General features: G+C 40.3%; 1 pseudogene; it reads left to right on the forward strand.

The window, feature by feature from the left end:
- Nucleotides 1–1,242: 1,242 nt before the first annotated feature.
- LOC144253995 (N-alpha-acetyltransferase 40 pseudogene) lies at nucleotides 1,243–1,736 on the forward strand (annotated as a pseudogene).
- Nucleotides 1,737–8,486: the final 6,750 nt, after the last annotated feature.

Here is an 8,486-nt window from a genome sequence, read left to right on the forward strand (position 1 = left end):
AGAGGGGCCTGCTGCTGGCTGGGGGCTCTCTGAAGAGGGAGGACAGTGGTGGGAGGGACATCCCACCTTCAGAGAGATATCAGCACCAACAGGTGAGAGGAAAGTATCAACTACACCAGGAACAAGGGATCCTTCTGGGGGAAGACAAGAGGCTCCCTGATGTTACTCCCCGCTTGAGACTAAGAACAGAGGTATCTGGGGTGGAGGCAAGAGGCAGGGGAGAAAGTGTGGAGAGGGCAATGGAGAGGAACAGGCAGGGCCTCTGGCTTTCTTCTTGAATTAAAAGCTCAAGTCACCGCCATGAGATCAAGAGGTCAAGCTTAGAATGCAGCAAAGTCTAAGAGCCCAGAGAAGCAGGCATCCCCATGGCAGCCCCCAGGACACCTGGTGCTGGTCCTGTCCGCCCTCCCTGACAGCAATGGAGAGAAGCAGCCTTCCGGTTGGCCGGTCCCTGGACAACTCCACTCTGTGGATCTACAAGCACGTGGCTAGAAAGAGCTTCCCTGTATCTTGGCGTAGAAGGCCTATGCAGTCTCCACGGGAGCGCCATCCATGAGATCAAGGAGTAAGGGAGCCAGGGTCTCTCTGAAGCCTTGCTTTGCACTTGGATCATACAAAGTCCAGTCCTCTTTGGGGCCCAGCAGACCCCAGACCAGGACTCTTAAAACTTTCACAAGAGTGGATAAAACATTCCATTTGTCCAGGGAAGGGGAAGGTCCAACAGGAATCCAACTGCAGGGAAGTAGGGGAACCTTCTGAGTGGAGTGAGGAGGCAGCCACAAGAGAGGAGCTTCCCGCCGGCCCACAGTGGTCTTCCTGTAGCACCTTCTCCCTCCATTCCCTCCTGGCACTCTGCTCTTCCAAGAGAGAGGAGAAGGGGCAGTGTGGACCACTCCTCCCCAGGGTTCTGTGCTCTCAGGGTGCCACCTGGTACATACAGGGTTGAGGAAACCACAGCTCTGAGGGCACCTGGCAAGTGACTGAGACCAGGGGAGAAGACAGGCCTTAGGAGAGCAGGTTCTGACATAAGTGGCTCTGGGAGTTCAGTGACAGCAGCTGCCACAGTGCCCACCTGCGTGGGAGTGCTGGCTGTCCCCAAACTTGGTTCTCTGGCTCAGGATCCATAGGAGCAGTCTTCCCCACAGCAGCCAGACATGCTGGGAGAAGAATCATCAATTTCAAATTGTAGTGCTTCTCTGGAGAAAGTCAAGCAAAGCAAAGGAGAAGAAGCAGAAGCGGCTGGAGGAGCGTGCAGCCATGGATGCTGTCTGTGCCAAAGTGGATGCCGCCAACAGGCTTGGAGACCCTCTGGAGGCTTTCCCAGTGTTCGAGAAATATGACTGGAATGGGTTGAATGTCTCCATTGAATGTAAGCGGTTGTCTGGACTGGGCGTTTGACCTGACCAAAACGAATATGCAAACCATGTATGAGCAGAGCGAGTGGGGCTGGAAAGACCGAGAGAAACGGGAGGAAAAGACGGACGACCGAGCGTGGTATCTCATTGCTTGGGAGAACAGTTCTGTGCCTGTTGCCTTTTCTCACTTCCGATTTGACGTGGAGTGCGGGGATGAAGTCCTGTACTGCTATGAAGTGCAGTTGGAGAGCAAAGTGAGGCGGAAAGGCCTGGGGAAGTTCCTTAAACAGATCCTGCAGCTTATGGCCAACAGTACACAGATGAAGAAGGTGATGCTAACAGTATTTAAACACAATCACGGGTGCCTACCAGTTCTTCTGAGAAGCAGGAGTTTTCAAGCTATTTTGTGGAGAAACGATTCTTTGTTGTGGAGAAATGAATCTTTTTTTTCTTTTTTTATTTTTATTGTTGGTTGTTCAAAACATTACATAGTTCTTGACAAATCATATTTCACACTTTGATTCAAGTGGGTTATGAACTCCCATTTTTACCCCGTATACAGATTGCAGAATCACATCAGTTACACTTGCATTGATTTACATATTGCCATACTAGTGTGGGGGGATAGTAGAGGATAGGAAAGGCAGAGAAATGATTCTTGTTGTGAGGGTTTTTTCTATGCATTGCAAGATGTACAAAAGTGTCCTTGGACATTACACATCAGATGCCAAAAGCAGGCTCACCACATCTGCCTTCCACCACTGAATGTGACAATCAAAGACTTCTCCAGACATTTCCAAAATCCTCTGGAGACCAAAATTACCCATGGTTGAGAGCTAAGGATAACAATAAGCTACAATAATAATGAGCTACTGATAACAAAGAGCTACATGATAACAATATGCATGAATTATTACTTTCACCACTTCTCATGTAATGTAAGGACAGTCTAACACTTTAGCTCCAGTTAATTCCTACTGAATTCATTTCCTTCCACCTTTCATTAATATGCTTCCTTATGAAATCACTATTATTCTTCCTAAATAATTTTCCTTAATACCTGTGAATCTACTAGGGTTGAATCTGATCTGATTTTGTGTGTCTGAGAATGTTAGTTTAATCTCCATTTTTTGAGGGAAAATTTCTAAGTTGGCAGTTATTATCTTTCAGCCCTTTAATGATACTGTCCCATTGTGTTCTGAATTCCATAGTTTCTGTTGAATAACGGCCACAGACTGTCTGTAATGTTTGAAGCTAATGTTTCTTTTATTTTCTCTGACTGTTTTAAAGATTTTTGCCTTGCCTTTGGTTTCTAGCAGTTTAGTTATTTGTGCATAGAACTGGTTTTCTTTGTATTTGTCCTACTTAGGGATTGCTGATCTTCTTGAAGCTGGCTTGATTTTTTTTTATATATCAGTATTGGAAAATTCAACAATTTCTTCAAATATTGTGCTTCATTACCACTCTTCTCTATATTTCTAGTTATTAATTACATGCTTCTTGTGTCTTCTTTGTTCATTTTTATATTTTCATTTCTTGCCTTGTTTGTGGTTTAATTTCATTATTTTCTATTCACCAACTTCCTGGTAACTGCTGCCTTCTTCAGTGCCTACTATGCTGTTAAATTCACCTACTGAATTCCTAATAGAATTTACCACTTTTTTTATTTCTAGGTTTTCCAATTCTTTTGTAAAACTTCCATCTTTCATTATTCTTTGGCATTCGTTAGTTATAGTTAAATTTAGTATTTGATGACTTAAATATTTATGTCTTTTTGGGTCTCATTCTATTTTCTGGGCTTTTAGTCCCTTAGTTTTTAATGATTTCTTTCTATTTCTTGTCATACTTGCTAATTTTTCCTTAAATTACAGAAATGTGTAATAAAAAAAAAAACATGGACGTTCTGGAGGATGTTATTTTATTCTGCCAGGCAGATAGAAAATGGGCAGATTTTCTGGGACCAGTTGAGCCCGGCCTTTTTTGAATTGTCCTTCCTGATCAGTTGTGTCATTCAGGAGTTTTAATTATAAGCCTGGAAGTTTATCAGGGCCCTTTCTGTGCAAGTCCTCAACTTACTCTTTTCCTTCTCCAGTACTTCATATTTATGAAGTTTTACCACTTTTCAGCCCCTACTTTCTTTTTTGTTTCTCATTTAGTTTCACACAAGCACAACTTATGGGCAGAAAATGTCTTGAGAACCACTCCATCCATTATGAGTGGAATTACTTTTGTGTTTAGTTTTTAATTGATTCAATATAGTAGACTTGGAGACCCATTAGAAATTTAAAATAAGAGCCAGGTGTGGTGGTGCATGCCTGCAATCCCAATAACTGGAGAGGCTGAGGCAGAAGGATGGTAAGTTCAAAGCCAGCCTCAGCAACTTAGTGAGGCCCTCCGTAACTTAGCAAGGCCCTGCCTCAAAACAAATAAATAAATAAATAAATAAATAAATAAATAAATAAATAAATAAATAAATAAATAAATAAAAGGGCTAGGGATGTGGTTCAGTTATTAAGTGCCCCTGGATTTGATTCCTGGCAATAAATAAATAAATAAGACAAAATCAAGATATTTTGTGTCATTTTTTTATGTAAGCTTTTGTCTGCCTTCATGTTTTTGAGATATGATTACATACAGCAAAATGTGCAGATCTAAATGTGTAGTTTTATGACTTTTGACAGATGTTTATACTCATGTAACTGTGATATTTTATTTTAAAATATATTTTATTTATATTACCTAACTTAATCAACACTAAAGTAGCTTTAGCATGATAGTCAAAATTCATAAATCAAAACCAATTTTCATAAATCGGATTTTCACAATGTTTACTTAAGCAACTCTGTGAATTACCATTTTAATACAGCTCTTCCAAGCACATCTCCATGTCTGGCTTTTGCAAGGTAAATAAGTGTTTTCTAGATTGAAGTAAATTGCTGACTTTATTTTAAAATTAAGTTGTTCAAGTCTTTGCTTTCAACCACCAACAATTTTAAGTTTAGCAATTTTGTTTGCATTGTTTTTTAAACTACTTTTTACCATAGAGTAAAACATTTTATTGTTTAAAAAATGGGAAAATGTAGACAGAATTCTTCAAAATTTCTTCACCAATAAGTCTATGTTGGATATAATTAATACTTACAGTTTGAATATACCCTTCTTGATATTTTATGTATATATAACTTTTTTAAAAAGTAAGAATATTGTACATAAATTTGTGTAAAATATTTCCTCTTAACATTTCCAAGTTACAATTAGTCTCATATCAATAAACACACTACCACATTTCCCTTTTAAATAGGACCAAAGAATCTATTAAAATATCCCATTGTTAGAGCTTTGGATTGTTTCTAGTAATTTTCCATTAAAAATTGTGCTGCATTATTCATCTCCAAAGAGAAAAATTTCTCAATCAACTGCATATAGCCTTAGGATAAGTTCATGTCAGTGAAATTACTTAGTTATACACATTTTTAAAAGCTTCTTTTTAATTCATTGAGGTTTCTCATGAGAAATTGCTTGCCATTTTGTACTTCACACACTTTACAGAAAAGGTGAAGTGATTTCCCTCACTTCACTAATATAGGTAGAAAATTCATATCATTGTTTTATAATTTATACATCTATTGTTACTTTGAGGCTGGGCCTCTTATATTTATTTGCCTCATGTGTGTTGTAGACCTATTTTTTGAGTGCCTGTTTACATCTTTTAACCTTTTTGGATGTTCTGTTTTTATTATTGATCTGTAATAGCTCTTTATATATTAACTATTCAAGTTTCATATATATTACAGATACTGTCCCCTAATTGTCATTTGCCTTCTAGTTATACTTGAGTTTATGGTGCTGAGTGGGCCAAGGCCGGACATTTAGTCTTAGACTAGGTCACCTAAGGGTTTGCTGGTCATGCAAAGGATTGAGAAGTTCTACTAAAAAGAGAAGCATTTTAAAATATGTAAGAGATAAAATATTTGGGTTATTCTGGTTGGATGAGGAATGTCCAAGAGAAAAGGTAGCACAGACCACACCTGGAGTACTGGCCATAGAGGTGGACTTGTTTCCTTGAACTAAATGTGGGCCACCAGATAGAAGCTGATTTGTAATGAAAATGATTAGCATTAGGGTCACTGTCTTTGCAGTACCAGTAGCCAGTACAATTGGCCACCAAAACCTCATAGCTGGGTAGTCCCTGGTACAGAGTGGGTTCCCAAGAAAAGTTGAAATGAATTCATTACCAGCTTCCATCAATCATAATTATGATTTTCTTCTCTATGGTGACTTTTTTAAACCTCTGTGCCTGATTTCACAAACAATTTAAATAATCTCAGTTCTTTTTTTTTTTTTTAGGAACCTATAGGACCCCCAAAGAAGGAAGGTTTAAAATGATATACTTTCTATGTCTGGTACATGACCAGGACTTTCCTGGGGTCCTTTTTCTTTTCTTTCTCTATTCTGGGTTTTGTGTGACTGATAAAGCCAGTATTTCTACAAGGATTTCCTGGGAGACTTCAACAAGTGGCTTTCAATCATCAGCAATAGTTGTAACAGCTCGTAGTAGATTACTCTCAGCCCTGGGTAACTCAGACAGCATCCAGGGGGGCACTGCTCTGATCCACGGTGGACTGAGACACTTCTGTCCCACAGGCAGATTTGGGGAACTACAGTCCATCCTGCTTGGAGCTGGTGGGCAAGATAATGTTCTAGTTCTGTAGGAAACAAAACCGAGGGGTCTTTTGGAGGTATGTGGGGAGATAGTGGGTCAGAAGGGGTGAAAAAGTGAAGGATCTAAAAGAAAACCTTAAAGAAAAGTCAGAACAAAACCCACCTTGCAATCCTACAGTTCCAATATTCACCGTTGTTATAAAGCTCCCATTTGGGCTAATTCCACAAGTCATTAATCATCTACTACTAGTTGTATTGGACTTGTGTTCACATGGAAGTTCCACAAGCAATTAAAATTTTTCCCTTGCATGTAGCCTGCTCTAGTTATAAATCTCGGAAGGGCAGGCCAAGTAGAAGAGGCTGCTGCATCCATTCTCTATCTAAGACACCCGGAATGCAAGCATGCATCTGATTTCTGTTCATCCACTGCATGAACAGGTCTAAAAATTCTGCAGTGACCTAAGTGCAGTGACTTGGATTAAAGGTAGAGTAAGGCAGTAACATGGGATATCCCATAAGCAAATGTTTGCACCCCTCTGATCTTTCATTCCATCTCTTCTTTTTTATTCATGTTTAAAGCATTATCAGACACCTTTTTGGTGCCCTGCCATGCCAGGCATGGATAATTCAGAGATGAATAAGTGCCATAGTTCTTGCCTTGGAAGCCAATGGGCAGGTACATCAAAATTGGCAACTCAGTACCACTGTTGCCCTACAGATGCAGACTCAGAATCCTGTAGGCCATGAAAAGGGGCATATGTAATTGTGTGGTAGGTTATCAGAAGGGCTTTGTAGAGGGAAGGTCTACAATGCAAAAGGGATTTAATGTAAAAGTGATTTCAGCCGGAGTCCAATCTGGAAGAACGCTATGAAGTGGAAGGAACAATCATGTATACAGAGGCACAGAGGATTCCTGAAGATAGTGGCTAGAGCAGAAGATTCCTGGCAGAGCTGAAGCTGGAAACACAGAAAGGCTCTATCCTGGGAAAAGCTCCGGTGCCTTGACTGCGCATTTTCTGCCGATCAAAAGCAAAGCACTCTCCTTGGGTTACATGAGGTCACATGTGCAGCGGTGGGACATAGGATGGGGAACTTAGGCTCTTAACCTGTAATTCCATTTCATTATCAATATCAAATGGTCGTTCAGCCTCTGTAGGGAAGAGTCCCACCGTCAGCAAGGGGTGGAAGTCACAGGGTCATGAAGACACAGTTCTGGGTTCCTATCTTTGTGACTTAAAATGGACGCACTAAGGTAGAAACACATGAGAACGGATGGTGACAGAGGTAACACTGGAGTTAATCAAACATTATCTACAAGGCTTTGCTATGTCCTTCTAGTTTGTTGACATCTTAGCACTTTGGTTTTCAAACATGTTTTCCCGTGACACCAAATCAGAAGTACATTTTATGCTCTGACCTAGGATACATACAATAGTTTCACTGAGTAATATAGAGATGCACTCTGATGTTTTATATCCTATTATACTTAATTTTAAAAAAATGCTGTTTCCTGACCCTGTAAATTGATTCCATGACCCACTTCTGGCTTTAAAATTCCTGTCTTCCTGTATCTTTGAGGAGGAGATGTAGGCAGTGGATGAGATTGTAGATGGCGGGTGGGGTGAGGGAGTGAGTGTGTTTGTAGAGAAGGAAAGGGCAGTAAGTGTCTATGCTGAAAGAAGGGCCTCACTATTAAGAGATATTTATTTGCACAAATGAGAAGGCAGTTTTCTGATGTCTGGTAAAAGTACAGAGGAACACTGACAAAACTGTTGCGTGGAAGATTTTGAGATGATGACAGGCACTCTTTTAAAAACATTGTTGAGTGGTAAAATCAGTCAGGCCAGTCCCAGCCGTGTACACCTATAATCCCAGATACCTGGAAGGCTAAGACAGGAGGATCACAAGTTGGAGGCCAGCTGTGGCAACTTAGTGAGATTCTGTCTCAAAAGAAAAAGTAAAAAGGGCTGGGGATATAACTCAGTGGTAAAGCACTCCTGGGTTCAATCCCCAGTACTGAAAAAAAAAATCAGTTTGGCAGATGGTAAAATTAGTATCCCCAATGTGGACGGTCACAGTACATATTTAAAAAGCTGAAAACATCTGCAGTAACAAAATCCTTTTTTAAAACCATGATTGAATTTATTTGACTATAGAAGCTTTTCTTCCCCTTGGTATCAAGGATTGCACCGAGGGGCACTTAACCACTGAGCCTCATCCCCAGCTTATATATATATATATATAAAATTTGGAGACAGGGTCTCACTAAGTCACTTAGGGCCTTGCTAAATTGCTGAGGCTGGCTTTGAATTTATGATCCTCCTTCTTCGGTCTTCTGAGCCACTGGGATTACCGGTGTAATCCCAGCTCTACAGAGCCTTTTATATTCTTTGAAATACATGCACCCATCTTACGGAGCACAGTTTGAGAAATTCAGGTGTAGATAGTTCACTACAGAAGACAAGTTTG

The sequence above is a fragment of the Urocitellus parryii genome, chromosome 3, assembly GCF_045843805.1.
Source record: "Urocitellus parryii isolate mUroPar1 chromosome 3, mUroPar1.hap1, whole genome shotgun sequence".
Lineage (NCBI taxonomy): Eukaryota > Metazoa > Chordata > Mammalia > Rodentia > Sciuridae > Urocitellus > Urocitellus parryii.